The sequence below is a fragment of the Oncorhynchus masou genome, chromosome 10 (genome assembly GCF_036934945.1).
Source record: "Oncorhynchus masou masou isolate Uvic2021 chromosome 10, UVic_Omas_1.1, whole genome shotgun sequence".
Classification (NCBI taxonomy): Eukaryota; Metazoa; Chordata; class Actinopteri; order Salmoniformes; family Salmonidae; genus Oncorhynchus; species Oncorhynchus masou.
Genome location: NC_088221.1, coordinates 10,321,289 through 10,346,233, shown reverse-complemented (window position 1 = coordinate 10,346,233; position 24,945 = coordinate 10,321,289). Strand labels below are relative to the sequence as shown.

Below are 24,945 nucleotides of genomic sequence, written 5' to 3'. Positions count from 1 at the left end.
CCGTAGCCTGCAGTAGTTCATAGTGATTTGATCGTAGCACCTGTGTTTATAAGTGTAGACACCAAGGTCATTCACGAATATCAATATCATGTGTTTAGCCCTTTGTGTTTGGCCCAGAGGACTGTTTGTATTTCCCTTCGCTCGTCAAATCCACTCAGCTCGTTCACTCGTTCCGCAGGTTAGCCACGGTGGCTCCAGTGAATCGGATGGGAGAATTATGTGATGTTTTGTTGTTTTGTCTCGCTCATGAAATCTCCACAAAGCTGTTTTCATGAGTGGTAGATGTTGATATAGATTTTGATAGAGACCCCCCTCTTTATTTAGCTCAAAATAGATTGAAACACAGATCTAGCTAAAACACTCTCAATCACGGTCTCTCTCTCCCTGACACACACAGGGGACGGGCTGTTTATGACCCCCCCCCCCCACACACACACACACACACAGATGAGAGGGGACAAGGAAGACATTTTGATTCAACATGTGGAGGCCGCATTTCATCTGAGCTGAACTCATAATTCTGTCGCTTCAAATAGATTAACCACACACACACACACACACACACACACACACACACACACACACACACACACACACACACACACACACACACACACACACACACACACACACACACACACACACATACACACACACACACACATACACACGGCACCACTGCCTTGCTAAATCAAATCAGATTGCCACGCGTTTGTTTGTTTGTGTGTCTGTAATCGAAATGTGCTCCACAGAGAATGAAGACCAAATAATTTCACACCCAACCCCCCCCCCCCCCCTTCTCTTCCCTTTCTCCCCAACCAGGGGAGTACAGCAGGATTTTTATCGTTCTTCACAATCAGATTACATGTTGGAACTGTTATAATTACAGCTTTATCTGATTAATGGGCAATCTATAATTAGGACAGGGGGCACACACACACACACACACACACACAGAGGGAGAGAGAGAGAGCTAAAAATCCAGAAAATAGATTCTACAACCACAGACAAGGAAGTGATTACCAAACCTTCCATAACAATGCCATCACCTGCAGAGAGATTAACCCAGAGAAAAGTCCCCTAAGCAAGCTGGTCCTGGGGCTCTGTTCACAAACACAAACAGACAGAGCCCACAGAGCCCCACAACAGCAACACAATTAAACCCAATCAAATCACGAGAAAACAAAAAGATAATTACTTGACACGTTGGAAAGAATTTACCAAAACAACAGAGCAAACTGGAATGCTATTTTGCCCTAAACAGAGAGTACACAGTGGCAGAATACCTGACCACTGTGTCTGTCCCAAAATTTAGGAAAGCTTTGACTATGTACACTCTCAGTGAGCATAGCCTTGCTATTGAGAGAGGCCACCGTAGGCAGACCTGGCTTTCAAGAGAAGACAGGCTATGTGCACACTGCCCACAAAATGAGGTGGAAACTGAGCTGCACTTCCTAACCTCTTGCCCAATGTATGAGCATATATATATGTGACACATATTTCCCTCAGATTACACAGACCCATAAAGAATTTGAAAACAAATCAAACATTGATAAACTGACATACAGTAACTTTTTCTTTATTTTGACTATTTTCTACATTGTAGAATAATAGTGAAGACATCAAAAAATATGAAATAACACCTATGGAATCATGTAGAAACCAAAAACATTTACACAAATCAAATCAAAACATATTTTATATTTTTGATTCTTCAAAGTAGCCACCCTTTGCCTTGATGACAGCTTTGCACACTCTTGGCATTCTCTCAACCAGCTTCATGAGGAATGCTTTACCAACAGTCTTGAAGGAGGTCCCACATATATTGAGCACTTGTTGGCTGCTTTTCCTTCTCTCAGCGGTCCAACTTATCCCAAACCATCTCAATTGGGTTGAGGTTAGGTGATTGTGGAGGCCAGGTCATCTGATGCAGCACTCCATCTCTCTCCTTGGTCAAATATCTCTTACACAGCCTGGAAGTGTGTTTTGGGTCATTGTCTTGTTGAGAAACAAATGATAGTCCCACTAAGCACAAACCAGATGGGATGGAGTATCGCTGCAGAATGCTGTGGTAGCCGTGTTGGTTAAGTGTGCCTTGAATTTGAAATAAATCACTGACAGTGTCACCAGCAAAGCACCATCACACTTGGAGTGGCAGGGTAGCCTAGTGGTTAGAGCGTTGGACTAGTAACTGGAAGGTTGCAAGTTCAAATCCCTGAGCTGACAAGGTACAAATCTGTCATTCTGCCCCTGAACAGGCAGTTAACCTACTGTTCCTAGGCTCTCATTGAAAATGTTCTTAACTGACTTGCCTAGTTAAGTAAAGGTATAAAAATGAACACTTCCTCCTCCATGTGTCACAGTGGGAACCACACATGTGAATATAATCTGTTCACCTACTCTGCATCTCAGAAAGACACAATCTCACATTTGGACACATCAGATCAAAGGACAGATTTCCATTTCCCTCTATTGCTTGTGTTTCTTGGCACAAGCAAGTCTCTTCTTATTATTGGTGTCCTTTAGTAGTGGTTTCTTTGCAGCAATTCGGCCATGAAGGCCTGATTCACACAGTATTCTCTGAACAGTTGATGTTGAGATGTGTCTGTTATTTGAACTCTGAAGCATTTATTTGGGCTGCAATCCGAGGTGCAGTTAACTCAAATTAATTTATCCTCTGCAGCAGAGGTAACTCTGGGTCATCCTTTCCTGTGGCGGTTTCATCATAGCGCTTGATGGTTTTTGCGACTGCACTTGAAGAAAAGTTATTTGGCAATATCTAGAGTCTAGAGAGACTAGAAAGAGTGAGACTGGAGAGAGGGAGAGGCTGGAGAGAGAGAGAGGCTGGAGAGAGAGAGAGGCTGGAGAGAGAGAGAGGCTGGAGAGAGAGAGAGGCTGGAGAGAGAGAGAGGCTGGAGAGAGAGAGAGACTGGAGAGAGAGAGAGAGACTGGAGGGAGAAGGAGAGTGACTGAAGAGAGAGAGATTTTCAAGGAGAGAGACTGGAGAGAGAGATAAAGACTGTAGGGACTGGAGAGAGAGAGAGACTGAGAGACTAGACAGAGATTGGAGATTGAGACTGGAGAGAGAGACTGGAGAGAGAGACTGGAGATAGAGAGACTGGAGTGAGAGACCAGAGAGAGAGAGACTGGAGACAGAGGGAGACAGAGGAGCTGAGAGACTGGAGAGAGAAACTGAGAGACTGGTGAGACTGAGAGAATGGAGAGACAGACAATGGAGAGATCGACTGGAGAGACTGAGAGAATGGAGAGACAGACAATGGAGAGATCGACTGGAGAGACTGAGAGAATGGAGAGACAGACAATGGAGAGATCGACTGGAGAGACTGAGAGAATGGAGAGACAGACAATGGAGAGATCGACTGGAGAGACTGAGAGAATGGAGAGACAGACAATGGAGAGATCGACTGGAGAGACTGAGAGAATGGAGAGACAGACAATGGAGAGATCGACTGGAGAGACTGAGAGAATGGAGAGACAGACAATGGAGAGATCGACTGGAGAGACTGAGAGAATGGAGAGACAGACAATGGAGAGATCGACTGGAGAGACTGAGAGAATGGAGAGACAGACAATGGAGAGATCGACTGGAGAGACTGAGAGAATGGAGAGACAGACAATGGAGAGATCGACTGGAGAGACTGAGAGAATGGAGAGACAGACAATGGAGAGATCGACTGGAGAGACTGAGAGAATGGAGAGACAGACAATGGAGAGATCGACTGGAGAGACTGAGAGAATGGAGAGACAGACAATGGAGAGAGCGACTGGAGAGACTGAGAGAAAATGGAGAGACTAGAGATTGAGAGAGACTGGAGAGAGAGACTGAGGGACCGGAGAGAGAGACTAAGGGACCGGAGAGAGAGACTAAGGAACCGGAGAGAGAGACTGGAGAGAGAGAGACTTGAGAGAGAGACTGAGATCCTGGAAAGAGAGAGACTTGAGAGAGAGACTGAGAGCCGAGAGAGAGAGAGAGAGAGACTGGATCAAAACCTTAGATAAACCTTAGTACAGGATCAGTGAGCACAGCCTTGCCATTGGGAAGGGTGGACACAGGGAAACATCCATGTCGAGGAAGGGCTGTGCAACCACTGCACCACAGCAAAACCCAAGACAGAGCTGCATTTCCTGACAAAATGTCCAAAATATAAAACAATTACAGAGTTTAATTTCCCAAAATTTTGAAAGACGTCTCGGTTTCAAAGACGTCTCCAATGAGGATAGGCTACCCTGTCAGGACACAGAGAGCTGTGGGTTGGCAGCGCACGACATTGCTGCCTTCCATAAGATAAAGTACAGTGTCTGACAGACCAACCAACTTGCATGTGTCCTTTATGCTTATTTTTATTGTTCAATGTATGGTTATTTTTACACTTGGTTATTGTTGTTAATGTTGTCCCATTGATAATTGTCATGACGTTGGCCTGGGGGTAGATTTATGACAGTCATAAATACCTCTTCCCCCCTTTTTCCTCTCTCTACCCTACTGATGTTACATTTACAAAACCCTTGGTTAACATAGAGATTCTGGGAGCATCAGTAGGTGGGGGGAAATGAACTATATTCTGGTAATCCGACCAATTGAACATATGCGGTGGTACTTCATGAATATGATGTCAGTTCGGTTGTCATCTGAGACATTCTCATCGATGATAAGATGACATAAACTCTACAGTAGAAAGTCTACACATCAGAGTTATCGGATTCACATGAAATTGTTGTTCAATTTAAATGTTTGAATATGAAATTATTTGTGATGGGATGAAATGGGATTTTAGCTTTTAAAATGTGAGATGTGGGTTTTCATAAGATAGGGCTGCTCACTCAGTGGCCCGCCCACGTGAAGAGACCGAGGTTGTAAACTAGGAAACGCACCCCTTTTCTCCCTTCCTATATAATGCCTAGAAGACAACATAACTTCCTGTTCCCGGGATGTAGGACGATGGTCCTATGTCAGAATGGTTCAGATAATAACTACAGAACGAAGCCAACATCAGCGTGAGCTTTGGTTGCGAATAGTATGAACTTTGAACTCTTATTCATTACAAAGTGATACCTCCTAGCCGTTGAGTTAGCAACAGCCGCTGCAAACGAGGGTTAGGAAGGAACAGACAGAGTATCCCGTCTATCACACAACGACATTACTACAACGTATCCAATTGACAGCCAGAGACATTCTTCAAAGGACTCGGTTTGGCAACACGGCCTTCCATCTACCACCAACCTAGAGTAAATATTTATTGCATTTTCCTTTTCCAAATAGGCATTAATTTAGAATGCATAAGATACTGTATTTACGATAGCACAGCTTCTCCTTTGTTCCTCAGTGTTCCCGCTCCTTCACTCAACCCAGCCCCTTTTCTTTTGTGTAACAAGCTGTCATATCTGTTCCGCCCGCAAGGGACGTTTTCCTTTATGACGTAATTTGTAATCAAGTTATGATTTAATTATGTGTATGTGTAATTCTGTGTGATTTAGTTAGGTATTTAGTTAACCTCTTGGTGTTAGGGGGCAGTATTGTCTTTTTTGGAAAAACAACGTTCCCGTTTTAAACGGGATATTTTGTCAGGAAAAGATGCTAGAATATGCATATAATTGACAGCTTTTGATAGAAAACACTCTAACGTTTCCAAAACTGTAAGATATTGTCTGTGAGTATAACAGAACTGATGTTCCAGGCGCAAGCCTGAGAAAAATCCAATCCAGAAGTGCCCCAGGTTTTGAAAACGCTGCGTTCCAATGACTCCCTATTCAGCTGTGAATGTACCATCAACGAGCTTACGCTCTCTACTATTCCCCAAGGTGTCTACAGCATTGTGACGTAGTTTTACGTATTTCTGTTGAAGAATAGCCGTAGGCGGCCACATTGCGTAAGTGGTCACATGGTGGCTCTGAGAGAGATTCTCGCGTAAAATACAGAGGTAGCCATTACTCCAATCGGTCCTAGTGAAAAACGAATTGTCCCGACGGATATATTATCGAATAGATATTAGAAAAACACCTTGAAGATGGATTCTAAACAACGTTTGCCATGTTTCTGTCGATATTATGGAGCTAATTTGGAATATATTTCGGCGTTGTGGTGAACACAAATGCTTGTCTAGCGTTGGCTGTAAAGCATATTTTGAAAATCTGAGATGACAGGGTGATTAACAAAAGGCTAAGCTGTGTTCCAATATATTTCACTTGTGATTTTCATGAATAGGAATATTTTCTAGGAAGATTTATGTCCGTTGCGTTATGCTAATTAGTATCAGATGATGACAACGGTCCCGTTCACGGGATGGGGTGTCACTACAGGTTAATAAATAATTAAAACCAATTTTGTATTGCTAATTCAAATTGTTAGCCAGGGTTCTTGCAGATAACTAAGAATTTACAACTTTCAGATGAGACTGAATTAAGTTGACGATTAATATTGACTGCTATTGATGTAAAATATTACTAGGTCTTTAAGATTTTAAGAGTTTATTCGGAAGATAACAGCTCTATAAATATTATTTCGTGGTGCCTGACTCTCTAGTTAATTACATTTACATGATTAGCTCAATCAGATAATAATAATTACGGAGAATTGCATGTCATATCACTTAATCCGGCATAGCCAAAGACGTGACATAATATTGATCATTATTATTAATTATGTTAATATTGTAAAAAGTAAGCTTTGGCAATATGTACATTATTACGTCATGCCTATAAAGCTAATTGAATTGACTGGAGAGAGACAGACTGGAGAGACTGGAGAGAGGGAGAGGGTGAGGGAGGGAGGCCGTGAGCAGGCAAACAGGCCCAACCCCCACTCTTACACTAGCCCAAGCCAATGGCATGTATCATATGCTCCGCAGGCTCTGCTCACACTTACTGGTCTGACAACATTGGACACTTTATGGCACCCAAAGCCTTCACTATCTCATCCTGGGATATCCAAGGCCTGAGGGCATCTGTCTTTAATCTAAAGAGAAGGAACCTGGACTTTACCAAGTAAATTAGAAATACAGACCGTGTCATCCTACAAGAAACATGGTACAGAGGAGATGGACCCACTGGTTGCCCTCTACGTTACAGAGAGCTGAACATCCACCAAACTACCAGGTTTGAAACAGGGAAGGGGCTCAGGGAGTATACCTATTTGGTGTAAAGCAGACCTAACTCACAAGGTGAGACCCAAATGCAGACACAGGAGGCAAATGGTTGAGCTCTGATATGTATTATAACAAAGGGAGCAGGCAAAGGCAAGTCAGGGACAGGCGAAAGTTCATAAACCAGGTCAGAGACCAAACCGTACCAGACGATAGGGCCGCCTCGAGGTCAGGCCATGGAAGGGGTCAGAAACCAGATCATAGTCCAAAACAGGCAGAGTGGTCAGGCCGGCGGGTTTGGAGTCAGGAAAGGCACAGGTGAACCAGATCAGGCTGTGACAATTAAATTATTCAAAACATTTTACATTTGGCTAGAAATTCAAATGGAAAATATCTCAACAGAGAAACATTTCCTCCTGTGTGCTACCTGTATCCCCCCCCCCACTAGAATCCCCATACTTTAATGCAGACTAGAGGGGAGATCAATCATTTCCAGACCTAGGGGCATGTACTAATCTGTGGTGACCTAAATGCCAGAACTGGACAAGAACCTGACACCCTCAGCACACAGGGGGACAAACATCCAACTGGAGGTGACAGCATTCACTCCCCCATACACTCCCCTAGACACAACTGCGACAACATAACCAACAAAAACGTATCACAACTCCTGCAGGTCTGTCGCATGCTGGGTATGCACATAGTCAATGGCAGGTTTCGAGGGGACTCCTACTGTAAGGTAACTCTATAGCTCATCTCTTGACACTAGTATGGAAGACTACTTTATCACCAACACACTTACGCCACTATCAGATCACAGCAAAATCACAATCTACTTGAACAGAGCAAAAATCAAACATGAAGTATCGAAGCCAAACGAACTTAAGAAATGCTATGGAGGGTAGTGTAGAAACCTACCAAAAAACAATTGGCCAGCAACAAATCCAATCCCTCTTAGACAACTTCCTGGACAAAATGTTTTCCTGCGATAGTGAAGGTGTAAACTTAGCAGTAGGAGGCTAACATATCAAATCAGCTAACATATCACATTTTTATTTCCAGCAGAATACCTAAGACACCTAACAACAATGAGAAATGTTTTGATGAAGAATGTAAGAACCTACAAAAGGAATTGAGAAACCTTTCCAACCAGAAACACAGAGAACCAGAAAACCTTAGCTTATATACAAAGAAAAAAGTAGGAACAGCATGACAGAAAAAAACCTCATTGTGATTGGAGAATCCATAGAACTTCACTTCTCTGAAAATTGGAACACAATAAACAAAAACAACACGAAGAGGAACCAAGAGTAAAAATATATACAGTGCATTCGGAAAGTATTCAGACTCCTTGACTTTTTCCACATTTTGTTACGTTACAGCCTTATTCTAAAATGTACAGGACAAAATATAAACCCTCCAACCCAAAAAAGCCTGTGGTGTTGATGGTGTACTAAACGAAATGATAAAATATACAGACCACAAATTAAAATGGGCTATTCTTAAACTCTTCAACATTATCCTCAGCTCTGGCATCTTCCCTAATATTTGGAACCAAGGCCTGATCACCCCAATCCACAAAAGTGGAAACAAATTTGACCCCAATCATTACTGTGGAATAAGTGTCAGCAGCAATCTCTAAAAAATCCCCATGCAGTATCATCAACAGCAGACTTCAAAATGTAATCAGGGAAAACAATGTCTTGAGCAAATTGGCTTCTTACAAAAAATAATGTACCACAGACCATGTATACACCCTGAACATGGGGCAGCAGGGTAGCCTAGTGGTTAGAGCGTTGGACTAGTAACCGGAAGGTTGCAAGTTCAAACCCCCAAACTGACAAGGTACAAATCTGTCATTCTGCCCCTGAACAGGTAGTTAACCCACTGTTCCTAGGCTGTCATTGAAAATAAGAATTTGTTCTTAACTGACTTGCCTGGTTAAATAAAGGTAAAAAAAATACCCTGATTGACAAACAAATAAAACAAAACAAAAGCGAAGTCTTGTGGATTTCAAAAAAGCTTTTGACTCAATTTGGCATAAGGGTTTGCTATACAAATTGATAGGAAGCAGTGTTGGGGTAAAGCATATGACATTATAAAATCAATGTACACAAATAATAAACAAACAGATTTCTTTCCTCAAGGCCGTGGGGTGAGACAGGGATGCAGCTTGAGCCCCACCCTCTTCAACATATATAAATGAATTGGCAAGGGCACAAGAACAGTCTGCAGCACCCGACCTCACACTACTGGACTCAGAAATCAAATGTCTGCTGTTTGCTGATGATCTAGTGCTTCTCTCCCTAACCAAAGAGGGCCTACAGCAGCACCTACAGTGGCTTGTGAAAGTATTCACCCCCTTTGGCATTTTTCCTATTTTGTTGCCTTACAACCTGTAATTAAAATAGTTTTTGGGGGGTATATATCATTTGATTTACACAACATGCCTACCACTTTGAAGATGCAATTCTTTTAAATTGTGAAACAAACAAGACAAAAAAATATAAAACCTGAACGTGTATAACTATTTACCCCCCCAAAGTCAATACTTTGTAAAGCCACCTTTTGCAACAATTATAGCTGCAAGTCTCTTGGGATATGTCTCTATAAGTTTGGCACATCTAGCCACTGGGATTTTTGCCCATCATTCAAGGTAAAACTACTCCAGCTTGTTCAATTTGGATGGGTTCCACTGGTGTATAGCAATATTTAAGTCATATCACAGATTCTCAATTGAATTGAGGTCTGCGCTTTGACTAGGCCATTCCAAGACATTTAAATGTTTCCCCTTAAACCACTCGAGTGTTGCTGTAGCAGTGTGCTTAGGGTCATTGTCCTGCTGGAAGGTGAACCTCCGTCCCAGTCTCAAACCGGGTTCTTTCAAGAATTTCCCTGTATTAAGTGCCCTCCATCATTCCTTCAATTCTAATCAGTATCCCAGTCCCTGCTGATGAAAAACATCTCCAGAACATGATGCTGCCACCACCATCCTTCCCTGTGGGGATGATGTTCTTGGGGTGATGAGAGATGTTGGGTTTGTGCCAGACATAGCATTTTCCTTGATGGCCAAAAAGCTACATTTTAGTCTCAGCTGACCAGGGTATCTTCTTCCATATGTTTGGGGAGTCTCCCACATGCCTTTAGGAGGACACCAAACGTGTTTACTTATTTTTTTCTTTAAGCAATGGCTTTTTTCTGGCCACTCTTCTGTAAAGCCCATCTCTGTGGAGTGTACGGCTTAAGGTGGTCCTATGGACAGATACTCCAATCTCCACTGTGGAGCTTTGCAGCTCCTTCAGGGTTATCGTTGGTCTCTTTGTTGCCTCTCTGATTAATGGCCTCCTTCCCTGGTCCATGAGGTTTGGTGGGTGGCCCTCTCTTGGCAGGTTTGTTGTGGTGCCATATTCTTTCCATTTTTTAAATAATGGATTTAACGGTGCTCCGTGGTGATGTTCAAAGTTTCTGATATTTTTTTATAACCGAACCCTGATCAGTACTTCTCCAGAACTTTGTTCCTGACCTGTTTGGAGAGCTCTTTGGTCTTCATGGTAGTGGTGCCCCTTGCTTAGTGGTGTTGCTGACTCTGGGGCCTTTCAGAACAGGTGTGTATATATATACTGAGATCATGTGACAGATCATGTGACACTTAAATAAAGTCCATTTGTACATCACTTTTCTGTTTTTATTATTATTTGTATTTTTTGAAACAAGTCATTTTTTTCATTTCACTTCACCAATTTGGACTATTTTGTGTATGTCCATTACATGAAATCCAAATATAAATCTATTTAAATTATAGGTTGTAATGGAACAAAATAGGAAAAACGCCACGGGGGTGAATACTTTTGCCAGGGCACTGTAGATCTTTTGTTCTGCACAGATTCTGTCAGACTTGGGCCCTGACAGTGAATCTCAGTAAGACAAAAATAATGGTGTTCCAAAAAATGTCCAGTAGCCAAGAAAACAAATAAAAATTCTATCTAGACACTGTTGCCCTAAAGCACATAATAATAATAATAATAATAATAATTACACCTACCTCTGCCTTCCTCTGCCCTGGTTGTGAGGTCTGGGGTCCACTCACCAACCAAGAATTCACCAAATGGGACAAACTCCCAATTGAGACTCTGCATGCAGAATTCTGCAAAAATATACTTTGTGTAAAACGCAAACACCAAATAATGCATGCAGAGTAGATTTAATACTATAGTCATCAAAATCCAGAAAATAGCTGTTAAATTTTTCAACCACAAGAAATCGATGCACACACATTCCACAAAAAAACCTCAGCCAGCTGGTTCTAGGGCTCTGTTCACAAACAGACCCCACAAAGGCCCACGACAGAAACACATTTTAGACCTAAACAAATTATTAGAAAGCAAAAAGATAACTATATGACACATTTGACAGAATCAACCAAAAAAACACAGCAAATTGGAAAGCTATCTGGCCCTAAACAGAGAGTTCACAGTAGTAGAATACCTTCTCACTTTGACTGACCCCAAATTAAGAAAACCATTGACTATGTACAGACTCAGTGAGCATAGCCTTGCTATTGAAAGAGACCACCATAGGCAGATCTGAGCGAGAAGACAGACTATGTGCCCACTAGTGGAAAGCCTTTCCAGAAGAGAGGACCAACTCTATATTAATGCCCATGATTTTGGTGTGAGATGTTCGACGAGCGATACTTTTGGTCATATAGTGAATGGACACATGTCTAACATCTCATTCTAAAATCATGGGCATTAATATAGAGTTGATCCCACCTTTGCTGCTATAACAGCCTCCACTCTTCTGGGAAGGCTTTCCACTAGATGTCGGAACGTTGCTGCGGGGACTTGCTTCCTTTCAGCCACGTGAGCATTAGTGAGGTCGGGCACTGATGTCGGGGGATTAGGCCTGGCTCGCAGTCGGCGTTCCAATTCAGCCCAAAGGTGTTCGATGTGGTTGAGGTCAGGGCTCTGTGCAGGCCAGTCATGTTCTTCCACACCGATCTCAACAAACTATTTCTGTATGGATCTCACTTTTGCACGGGGGCGTTGTCATGTTGAAAGAGGAAAGGGCCTTCCCCAAACTGTTGCCACAAAGTTGGAAGCACAGAATCGTATTGAATGTCATTGTATGCTGTAGCGTTAAGATTTTCATTTATTGGAACTAAGGGGCCTAGCCCGAACCATGAAAAACAGCCCCAGACCATTATTCCTCCTACACCAAACTTTACAGTTGCCACTGTGCATTCGGGCAGGAAGCATTCTCCTAGCTTTTGCCAAACCCAGATTCGTCCGTCGGGATTGCCAGATGGTGAAGCGTGATTCACCCCTCCAGAGAACTGCTCCAGTGTCCAATGGCAGCAAGCTTTACACCACTCCAGCCGACGCTTGGCATGTGTGTGCCTGCTCTGCCATGGAAACCCATTTCATTAAGCTCCCGACAAACCGTTCTTGTTCTGACGTTGCTTCCAGAGGTAGTTTGGAACTCGATAGTAAGTGTTGCAACCGTGGAAGGACAACGTTTTACGCACTTCAGCTGTTGGCGGCCCCGTTCTGTGAGCTTGTGTGGCCCAGCCAGAGCCCGGACTTAGAACCGATCGAACATCTCTGGAGAGACCTGAAAATAGCTGTGCACCTGCGCTCCCCATCCAACCTGACAGAGCTTGATAGGATCTGCAGAGAAGAATGGGAGAACTCCCCAAATACAGGTGTGCCAAGCTTGTAGCTTCATACCCTAGAAGATCCAAGGATGTAATCACTGCCTATTGTGCTTCAACAAAGTACAGAGTAAAGGGTCTGAATACTTATGTAAATGTGATATTTCAGTTTTAAATTCTTTATAAATCAGCAAAAATTATTATAAAAAATCATTTTTGCTTTGTCATTATGGGGTATTGTGTGGTTTGATGAGTTAAAAAAACAATTTTATCCATTTTAAAATAAGGTTGTCACGTAACAGAATATGGAAAAAGTAAAGGGGTCTGAATACTTTCCGAAGGCACTGTATACACTGATACTCCCACACTTTATTTGTATTGCGTATTTGACATATTACCTGAATTCCTTACCACCCATCTAGGGCTGTGGCCGTCATTTTGTCAGCTGGTGATTGTCAAGTAAATAACTGCCAGTTTCATGGTAATTGACAGTAATTAACATAAACACATTTAGCATCTCCTGGATTCCACACACAGCCTACAAGCCACTGATGCAGAACTTTGGAACATCTACATTTGAAAATGTCTAATAAATCCATATCCTACACCATCACAGTTAATCCATTATGTGTTTTAGACAGGTCTAAAGAAACATGATAGGAAGAAAATGTATTTCAGATGAACAGAATAGCATACTCGGGGCGGCAGGGTAGCCTAGTGGTTAGAGCTTATGAATGCCAGTTCGGCTCTACACCCGTTGTAAAGCGGATTCATGTGCTTCATTTTAAGAAGTTATTTGGTCACTTTAGTTGTGATACAAACCTTATGAAAACGTATAGGCCTATGGGCTAGGCTACATGAGGTATGCTACTATGATTATAAAAAGCCTTATTGCACACAAGCTGGGCATTATTCACAAGTGATAATATATCATTCACAAGTGATCGGCTAATATTATCACCCTATCAGACTGTTCTTGATTGAATCTTGTCTTCACATATACTTGTAATGAACATGGTGGGAGACAGAGGGCTGATTTCAAGTGCAGGGCACATCAGTTGTTTATTTGTAAAGGACCACAGAAGGAGGCAGGTAGCTGGGTCCAGGGGCAGGCAGAAGGTCATACACAGAAGGAGGCAGGTAGCTGGGTCCAGGGGTAGGCAGAAGGTCATACACAGGGGGTCCAAAAAGGCAACAGTACAGGCAGGGAAATAGCTAGTAACGTCGCCCGGGAGATCCAGCAATATTTCGATAACAGGAAATCCAATAGGCTAAAGCACAGGCAGGGAACAGGCAAAAGGCGTCGTTAGTGAGGCAGGCCAAAACGATCATACACGGGAGGATTCAATTACAGGAAAAAACAGAGCTCCGACTAGACATGTGTCTCAGATCTGGAGCGTGAGCTGTGTTCAGGGGATCTATGTGTTTGAGAGTGTGAGTTGGAAGCAGACGTTACAATACTAAATAAAATGTGAAAATTGTTTTGATTTAGAATGGACCATTATCATGCACCTGTCTTGAAAAAATACGTCATCTATGCACTTAAAAAGCGAATGGAGGATGCTTTTCACGTGGTTCATTTTTATGCCAGCCAGGTAGTTTATACTCCTGTTGTAAATAAGCACTGAGCTTAATATTAAGAAAGTTGAGAAATAAATATAGTAGGCCTAGCCTATAGAAAGCTGTTGGAATCCTCCCCCTTTTAATAGAGGCCATCACTTTGTTTTCTCACGCAATTGTATAGCCTATAGAACTGTTGCGCAACATGAGCTCATGGGCACTCATGAAGTGTTTGATTAGATTTTTGATGACATTTCCATTGATGTCAGACTGATTAGAGGGACAATTGAGTGCTGAGTATCAGGCAGTTAGCAAGTTTGGTAGGCTACTAATGACCATCCGCAGCATCAGAGCTTGGAGAAACATAATTTTCGTGACTAAACGGTCACGTGGAATTTCACTGCTATCATGACTCGTGACCGCCGGTGTGGCGGTAATACGGTCACCGTAACAACCCTACACCCAACTAAATTTGTCACTCGTGAAACATAGTGGAAAAGTTGCAGTAAAAGAAGAACCATGCACAGTAATCATTTTGATTAACCTTCTATTACAGACTCATTTTAGACATTTTATTTGCGTACCAATTTTTTTTATTTTTCTAGGCAAGCCAGTTAAGAACAAATTCTTATTTTCAATGACGGCCTAGGAACAGTGAGTTAACTGCCTGTTCAGGGGCAGAACGACAGATTTGTACCTTGTCAGCTCGGGGATTTGAACTTGCAACCTTTCGGTTACCAGTCCAACGCGCTAACCACTAGGCTACCCTGCCGCCCCAATATAACAATATAGTCAACATGATTTTCAAAACCTTGAAAATGTTCGATGTTAATTGTATTGTTAATTGTATAACTCTGAAACTTGTTGATTCATTTAATGACTTATCCATCTAATGAATTTTGTTGGATGTTTAAATGATCACTTTATTATAATTTATTTTGGAAACAGTGTCAACCATAGAGATACAGTACAGTGTCTTGGTATAGACATTGCCGTTGAGAGATTCCACCTTTTTTAAACTGGGTGGGGATTCCAATGGGTTTGGCGTGACCAGCCAATAATCAGAGAGCGTTGTCTTCCTCAAATTGGGTTGCCTATGGTTTGTAAACCAAAGACTAAGGTAATATCCAGGAGCCAAGACCAAGATTTTTTCCAGGACACTGGTCCCAAGATCCAGTGTGTGTGTGTGTGTGTGTGTTTGTTTGTGTGTTTGTGTTTGTTTGTTTGTGAGGGGGGAAAAAATAAATGTGTGTTTGGGTGTTCACACTTCATTTTCCAACGAGCCCATTCACCACCGGTGGTGTAGAAATCTCCTTGGCTGTGTAACGACTCAATAGCATTAGTGCTGAATGCAGAAATAGACCCCATTCTGACATGTTGACAGCGCCTGGTGAGAAAACACCTCCGTTTGCTACAGTATGGCCGTGTCTCAAATGACACTCTGTGCAGTGCTTTAGACCAGGGACCATAGGGCTCTCATCAAAAGTAATGCACTATGTAGGGAATAGGGTGCCGTTTGGGACGTAACCTATGTAACTGAGAAACCATTGGCGTTTAAACTAATTCAATTAGTCTTGTCTAATTTAAAGTTGGATCCGTAGTCTTAAAGGGACATTCGCTGAATTTGCTATCTGTTATAATACACCTCTCCTCCTGGTCCGTTGGATGTAGACTTCTTTGCATGAGTCCTAGTGAGGCAGTGTTATGTAGGCACTGAATGTATAATGATGATATACAAGGCTTGCTCATCCTAACTTGCCGTGTTCTCTCTCTCTCTCTCCTCCCCTCTCTCTCTCACTCTAACTCTCTCCTCCTCCCCCTCCTTCTCTCTTGAAGTCAACGCAGAGTGAAATCCAGAGAAGTAACTTCCAACTCTCATCCCTGTCTCACGGTAGGTCCACTTTGTTAATAGTTGTTTCCCCCACTGCTTAAGGTAGGCAATTCCCCCCCCCCCACTCTGTTTAGGAGTTAGCTCTATTTCTTTTTTCTCAGCGTGTGTCCTGTGTCTCTACCATTTGACTTGTGCCCTGCACTCAATTGCTCCATTGCGTCCAGTGCAATCGAGCTACCAGCTGGTGGCTGGTGCAATGATTAGCTTTTAAGATGGGATGAAAAATGAAACAATGCAGCAGGTTTTTTTTTTTTACTGTTCTTTTCATCTAAATATATAAAAGCCTTGTGTATTTTTATTGATCAGCTGGAGCTGTACAGGCAAGCCTTTTGCTTGGGGAAAATGTGAGCCGTCATCATGGCAGATTGTGTCCCGCAGGAGATAAAACACGCACGGGCGGGCACACCTCCAACACAAACCTCCACACACATCCTCTCCTGGCTAACACACACAGTCAAACACATCCCACCTTCTCCACAGGTTCTCACCCGGTCCAGTAAAGACAGATATGAACTGGGAGGTTTGATTACGGCAAAGCACATTTTGTTTCCCACTCTGCTACACTGATCATGTTTAAACAGCAGCGTGTGTGTGTGTGTGTGTGTGTGTGTGTGTGTGTGTGTGTGTGTGTGTGTGTGTGTGTGTGTGTGTGTGTGTGTGTGTGTGTGTGTGTGTGCGCGCGTGTGTGTGTGAGAGACTCTTTTTTTATTTTTTTCCCGGCGGCTTTTGTCTTTTTATTTTTACAGTGTGGTGTCATTGAGATAACGTCTCTTTTCTATTCATATCACAGCTCCCAGACAATGTGTGTTGTTTTGACTGTCATGTTGTGCCTACTGTATATTGGGACGGTTGTTAACAACCTCCCAAAACATTCCTTATCTGCCCTCCCTCCTAAATTGCCGCAGGGGGGATGTCTGGGGTCTGGTTTTCCCCCCACTCTGCACCGTACGATAGTTTCCACTGCCCATGCACCACCACTCCATTCCTCTATTGATCACGGCTGACCGCGGCGGCGGTGGTGTGTGGGTGGTACGTCCCTGGCTCTCTACCGTTTGTGACGTGCGCACTCCTGCACTCAATTGCTCCATTGCGTCAAGTACAATCGAGCTACCTCACACCCTTTGACCTTTGGATGTCATTGGTTTAAAGAAACTCGACTCTCAGAGGAAATTGACTGTGCTGGTGAGTAGACCTGGGTAGTATAACGTATACCAGGGTATTATCGAAATACCCACGGTATGATTTTCAAGAACGTCCCCAAATTATAACATGACGATCCATTGTTGTGCAGCGCAAGAGAAGTGATCAAGTTACACTTGAAGTTCACTACTAATGTTTGCCAGCTAAAATATCTTATTACTATAAGAGTAACTATCTAACTATCTGTAACTATGTGCCCAATACATTTTCTCCAGCCCAGGGCTCCAGCTGTACATTTGTTTTGCTAACTTGCTAGCTAAATGTCTAGCTTGCATGATCAAGCTTCTTGAGAGTAGGCTTAAACACTGGTATACACTGATAAGGCCATACCGGATAAAATACTGTTTGGTCTCTGTTCTTTTTTAATCAGGTTTTTTCATCCTCTCCTTCTAATCAGGGCCTGATTCAGATCTGGGACACCAAGTGAGTGCAATTAACAATGAGGTAGAAACAAAAAAAACGGTGTTTTGGCCCTTTCTGACTGGAAGTTGCTCTGATGTATAGTACACACTAACAGTATGTGTCTTTGAAAGTGAAGTGTACTCTCCCACTCCAGGTATCTCTCCCCTAGAGAGCTTTTCAGCCCACTCCCAAAACCCCACCACCCCCTCTCGTCTCTACATACGGTCACCGCGTCCAGTCACCACATCAACAGTCACCGTGCATCAGGTCCCAACGGGCGCCCTAGCAGAAAGAAAGGGCAGGCAAGGACGCACTAGCCACTAGCCACTGCTAGCTAGTGCCAGGCTAGCCAGGGCAGCAGAAGGCCGAGCTCAGCAGGGACAGCCCAATGCAATCTGTCTCTGGCGGAACACATGTCAGGCCAATACACATCACAGCCAGCTCTCTTTACCCAGTGTTAAAGTCTCACGCTGATCCCAAACCTGTCACTTATTGGCAGTGGCACAACAGAGAACACATAGAGTAGTACAGGGTTTTGCCGTTTAGCTGCTAACCCCTGGTTTTGATAAATCTTTATTATTTTATCGTTACATCCATGTGTTTTTTGTTATGAGTGAGATTTTGGTAGTGTTATTTGGAAGAGGGGAAAGTTGGAGAGTGGATGTGTGTTTGGGACAATAAAACAGTAAGGGGGAAAGTAAAGGAGAAGACATAAAAAGAGAGACGGAGGCAATGAAAAAGAGTTCAGCCGAAAAGCCACTTCAATGGCTGATGTATGTCGTGCACTGCGAGAGAGACGGCCACAGAATGATTTGGGGCCAGACAGTGCTGTCACACACCAAGCTGTGTGTGTGTGTGTGTGTGTGTGTGTGTGTGTCAAAGTGTGCGAGAAAATTATTAATATGCCGTGCTCTGTTTATAGTACACAGTTCATACTTTTAAAGGGATTGCTGCTATGAACAGGGGATTTCACTTTAAAGATGGGATCAAAATGAAACAATGCAACCTGTTGTTGCTGTTCTCGTCATCTAAATACGAAAGCATTGTGTGTTCTCTATTGTTCAGTTGGAGCTGCACATGCAAGCATCTTGCTTGGGGAAAATGTGAGCCGTCATCATGGCAGATTGTTTCCCACAGGAGATGATAAAACACGCACGTGCGGGCACACCTCCACACACATGCTCTCCTGGCTAACACACACAGTCAAACACATCCCGCCTTCTCCACAGGTTCTCACCCGGTCCAGTAAGGACATATATGAACTGGGAGTGTAATGATGGGGTGGTGAGTCGGAAGCAGGTGCAGGTGAAACGTTTTAATAAAACAACAACAACCAAGAACACGATACTAACACAAGGCAGAACGCAAGAACAAAGCACAGGCAGGAAACTGAAACAGAAACAATGACGCCTGGGGAAGGAACCAAAGGGAGTGACATATATAGGGCAGGTAATCAAGGAGGTGATGGAGTCCAGGTGAGTGTCATGACACGCTGGGGCGCGTGACGATGGTGACATGTGTATCGGGACAATGAGCAGCCTGATGACCTAGAGGCCGGAGAGGGAGCCCACGTGACAGGGAGGTTTGATTACGGCACATTTGTTTCCCACTCTGCTATACGGATCATGTTTAAACAGCGTGTGGTGTGTGACTGTTCATTTCTGCCCAGGGGCTTTTGTGCACTGGGTGTTGTCTACTACTAAACTAAACTGTATTATGTCCCATTGTACAAGTACAGTTTGATACAAGTAAGGCTTGTTTGAGACATGCTATTGGATTATGCTATTTGGTATGAAACCATCAATTATGGTCTACCTCAGTTGAGGTAAAGCCCTATAAGCCTTGGATTGGATTCATTCGATGCTCGTGTGTGGAAGGGGGGTTATGGGGAGGATGTATAGCCAGTGGCACCGCGATGTATGGGACTGGTGGGCTCACTGGTGGGCTCATCAAAACAACAATGTGGTTTACTGTATTGTTTGAATGTTTTTTTGACAGGGTAAACCCAACGGGATGCGTCATCTTGTTTTCACTGTGGTCTTGAATTCAGGTCAAAGAAAAGCAACATCAACGTTTCAACGTCAACAGTTCTAGCGATGACATGGTGCAACGGATGAAAAGAAAAGTGAGACAAATGATCTGCACCTGCTCACAAAACAAATGTACTAAACCGTTAAAAAGACCATGTCTGCAGATGGATCAGTGGTGTTCATTTGAAAACATCAACAGTTATCAGGTGGATGAAAATAAGAAATTCCACTCTATCATGTTTGTGATTAAAAGATTAACATTGTTTTTAAAAAATTGTCCACCTTATTCTTAGATTTTTTTGCAATTATATTTTTTTATTCAGTTTTCATATTGGGTTGCAGAATAACATTTGGGGTCTGGGAAGCCCTCACCTCCTGGGTCTAGAAAGCCCTCACCTCCTGGGTCTAGAAAGCCCTAAACTCCTGGGTCTGGAAAGCCCTAACCTCCTGGTTCTGGAAAGCCCTAACCTCCTGGAGCTAGAAAGCCTTGGCTCTTCACTTGATTGTGGTACAGTCGTTCCCATTCGTACAGCAAAGACCAGGAAGCCACTAAAGGTGTTATGGTTACAATGATCACCAAAAGTCCCCTTGTCCTTTGGGAAAACACATGTAGACCACATCTCCCACCTCCAGCTCTAAGGTTAGTGCATTAGATACGTGTAAATGATCTACGTCATGTAATTCTCAGTTAAATGTAACTTTCTGGTCATTCTTGCATATACACCTAACAATACACCTATGGAAATAAGTGATGGTGATTCTAAAGTAGTAAACTCCTTTGAGTGGTGCTGTGAAGATAACTGTGAGTCGCAGGCTGTGCCGATGTTTGTAATGACAGTACCGTAGACGATGGTGGTTTCAGTATTGAATGGTCCTACAGCTCCTGAACCAGTCAAGCTAGCAGAGAAAGGCAACCTTTGGTCTGTCTGCACTCACCCTCTCCAGCTCCGCCACCTTGTTCGTCACCTCCCTTTTCTGCTCATCCAACTCCCTCTCACTGGCAGTCACGCTGGCCATCCATGGTGGACAGTTCAGCTGTTTACCCCGGTTTCTTTCTCTCCTCTACCTTGTTCTTCCGGAGCTGCAGTTCAGTGTTAGTGGCGCTCAGCTCCACTCTCTCTTCTACCCGCGACAGCACCCAGGATGTTCACTTTGTCTCTCAGCACCCTCAGCTCAGTCCAGATGTCAGGGGTGTTGGGGGTCTGGCCAGTCACCTCTTTCTGGCTTGTCTCGGGTAGCGTCATAACCATGACTGTCAATCACACTCTCCCTGAGCCCATACCCCAAACAGACAGTACAGCAACACCAGCAGAAGTACAGCACCCCTCATTCTAAAATGATTGTATACAGGCTCAGTGCCCTCCTTTACATCCACAAACCACTTGATGAGTCAATAGGGAGATTTTGACTTATGTCTGGTGGAACTGTTTCAAAAGAAAGCACAGGCTGAACAAACACAGACCGATATTACGTTATAGATGTCAGTCGTATCTGTTTCTTAAGACCGTGGGAGCACACAATGTATTACATTTTAAACTCAGCACTCTTGTGACAGTAGCAGTCTCCTAAAATGTATGTTTTTGTTGACTGGTTTGAGTTACCATGTGGTGTTTACATGAAAAACTCTCTGATTTGAACCACATTAGGCTATATTGTGTCGGGTAGTGTTTTGATCGGGTTTGTCGGTCGGTCCCCCGCTCGCCTTCTGTTTCTCTCAAGTACGCACCCACACCCTTATGTGGGCGCACACACACGTGCACATACACGTTTTCTCTCACTCTCCCTCAAACCCTAAAGAAAAAACTAATCAAAGCAGGCAAATTATGTTCTATTATGTAGTCGGCTTCAGACAAACATGGTTTGGGATAATTGGGCTGTATGCTTTACGTAACTCCCCAAAAGCGCTGACTTCAACCAAGGGATCAACTGAAGAAACAAACATGTCAAATTGTCCTCATCTAAGATTATTTACCCTCCCGAAGACATCTCACTCTCCCCTTCAAAAGAGTGTTAAGTGTCTGGCGGTAGCAAATGATCCATTATTATTATTATTATTCCCATTGGGAATTCAGAAAGCTTTGCCACCGGAATGCCTTTGTTTAATCTCAGCGGGTTTCTGCAGGATAAAAGGCAGACAGGCATGCAGTCAGACTCTGGGGAGGAAGCATTCAAGAACAAACTTCATCATGACACGAGCATTCAAGAGCACAAGGAATTGCAATTACCAAGCAATTTCAGACACCAGACCTTGGCAATGTTATGTCATGTGGTTTGGGAGTGTGTGTGTTCGTTACACCTTAATTACGTCTATGTTTTGCTTGGTCATTCTCTATTTGCAACCTTTGCGTTTAGTCTTTGTACTTTTCCCCGGGAGTAAGCTTGACCTAAAAGCTCTTGTCATGATGGAGCTTAATTGTATTAGTTGGCATCAATGTCCCCCTTATTGAACAGGCACCAGAGTATTTAGCTTAAATGGCTAATACTTGCTGGTGGGTATATTTGGTTTACACGCACCGTCTGAACGGTCAGTTAGTTTTGACCCACCATTTTTTTTTTCTCAGTAGAACAGAGATGGACCTGATATGAATCAATTGACTAGAGATTAGTGACTGTACACACTATACAATAGAAATGCAACCTGGAATGTGTGGGTTACGATCCTATGGGTGTTTCTCTGCCTATGTGTGTGCATACTGTGCTTGTCTGTGTGTGCGAAAGAGAAAGACCAGTAGTATCTGTCCCTGGCAGACCATTAGTATCTGTCCGTGGGTACTCCCGGTCCATAATCTTGCCCACATGGTCTGGTTGCTGCAGGTATTGAAAAAGGCCTGTGTCATGCGTCCATTCCCTGGAAGGATCTGTAATGTCACAGAAGCCAAATCAACAACAGATCATCAGATCACTTTACCCAAGCACACACATTTGGAATCGTAGGTGGGAGAAAAAACGTAAAAGTCCACCTGATGCTTTTTTTTCTCTTTAACTAGGCAAGTCAGTTAAGAACACATTCTGATTTACAATGATGGCCTACCCCGGACAACGCTGGACAATTTTATATCTTTATGTTTGAAGCCTGAAATGTTCAAAAAGTTCAAAGGGGCCGAATACTTTCGCGAGGCACTGTATGTATGTATATATATATATATATATATATGTGTGTGTGAGATATACCTGCTAGAGCGCATGCTACGAGTGGGTGTTGCTATGGTGACCAGTGAGCTGAGATGAGGCGGCGCTTCACCTAGCAGAGACTTGTAGATAACTTGTAGCCAGTGGGTTTGGCGACGAGTATGAAGTGAGGGCCAACCAACGAGAGCATACAGGTCGCAATAGTGGGTAGTGTATGGGTCTTTGGTGACAAAACGGATGGCACTGTGATAGACTGCATCCAGTTTGTTGAGTAGAGTGTTGGAGGCTATTTTATAGATTACATCACCGAAGTCGAGGATCGGTAGGATGGTCAGTTTTTGTTAGAGTTGTATGGCATTGACGCTCGTCTGGAGGTTAGTTAACACAATGTCCAAAGAGGGCACCAGAAGTATACAGAACGGTGTCGTCTGCGTAGAGGTGTACCAGAGCATCACCAGCAGCAAGAGCAACATCATTGATGTATGCAGAGAATAGAGTCGGCCCAAGGATTGAACCCTGTGGCACCCCCATAGAGACAGCCAGAGGTCCGGACAACAGGCCCTCTGAATTGACACGCTGAACTCTATCAGAGAAGTAGTTGATAAACCAGGCGAGGCAATCATTTGAGAAACCAAAGCTGTCGAGTCTGCCAATAAGAATGTGGTGATTGACAGAGTCGAAAGCCTTGGCCAGGTTGATGAATACGGCTGCACAGTAATGTCTCTTATCGATGGCGGTTATGATGTCGTTTAGGACCTTGAGTGTGGCTGAGGTGCACCCATGACCAGCTCTGAAACCAGATTCCATAGCGGAGAAGGTACGGTGGGATTCGAAATGGTTGGTAATCTGTTTGTTAACTTGGCTTTCGAAGACCTTAGAAAGACAGGATAGGATAGATATAGGTCTGTAGCCGTTTAGGTCTAGAGTGTCACCCCCTTTGAAGAGGGGGATGACTGCGGCAGCTTTCCAATCTTTGGGAATCTCAGACGATACGAAAGAGAGGTTGAACAGGCTAGTAATAGGGATTGCAACAATTTCGGCAGATAATTTTAGAAAGAGAGAGTCCCGATTGTCTAGCCCGGCTGATTTGTAGGGGTCCAGATTTTGCAGCTCTTTCAGAACATCAGCTATCTGGATTTGGGTAAAGGAGAAATGGTGGGGGTTTGGCGGGTTGCTGTGGAGGGTGCCGGGCAGTTGACCTGGGTAGGGGTAGCCAGGTGGAAAGCAGGCCAGCCGTAGAGAAATGCTTATTGAAATTCTCAATTATAGTGGATTTATCGGTTGTGATAGTGTTTCCTAGCCTCAGAGCAGTGTGCAGCTGGGAGGAGGTGCTCTTATTCTCCATGGACTTTACAGTGTCCCAGAACTTTTTTGAGTTAGTACGACAGGATGCAAATTTCTGTTTGAAAAAGCTAGACTTAGCTTTCCTAACTGCCTGTGTGTATTTGTTCCTAACTTCCGTGAAAAGTTGCATATCACGGGGGCTATTCGATACTAATGCAGAACGCCACAGGATGTTTTTGTGCTGGTCAAGGGCAGACAGGTCTGGAGTGAAGTAAGTCTGTTCTTACTTCTACATTTTTTGAATGGGGCATGCTTATTTTAGATGGTGAGGAAAGCACTTTTAAAGAACCACCAGGCATCCTCTACTGACGGGATGAGGTCAATATCCTTCCAGGATACCCAGGCCAGGTCGATTTGAAATGCCTGCTCGCTGAAGTGTTTTAAGGGGCGTTTGACACTGATAAGGGGTGGTCGTTTGACCGCGGACCCATTACGGATTTAGGGTTTTACCTGGTAGGTTCCTTGATAATTTGTGTGAGATTGAGGACATCTAGCTTAGATTTTAGGACGGCCGGGGTGTTAAGCATATCCCAGTTTATGGTCACCTAACAGTACGAACTCTGAAGATAGATGGGGGTCAATCAATTCATATATGGTGTCCAGGGCTGAGCTGAGGGCTGAGGGGTTCTATAAGAA

At 43.5% G+C, this 24,945-nt stretch overlaps 1 protein-coding gene across 2 annotated transcripts in view; it reads left to right on the top strand.

Moving 5' to 3' along the window:
* The window catches only part of adarb1b (adenosine deaminase RNA specific B1b), a 164,720-nt gene that overhangs the window by 67,971 nt on the left and 71,804 nt on the right, over nucleotides 1-24,945 (top strand). For both annotated transcript variants that reach the window (XM_064975793.1, XM_064975790.1), the window contains exon 3: nucleotides 16,150-16,204. The gene's annotated coding sequence lies outside the window, so the exon portion shown is untranslated. The remainder of the gene's footprint in view (nucleotides 1-16,149; nucleotides 16,205-24,945) is intronic.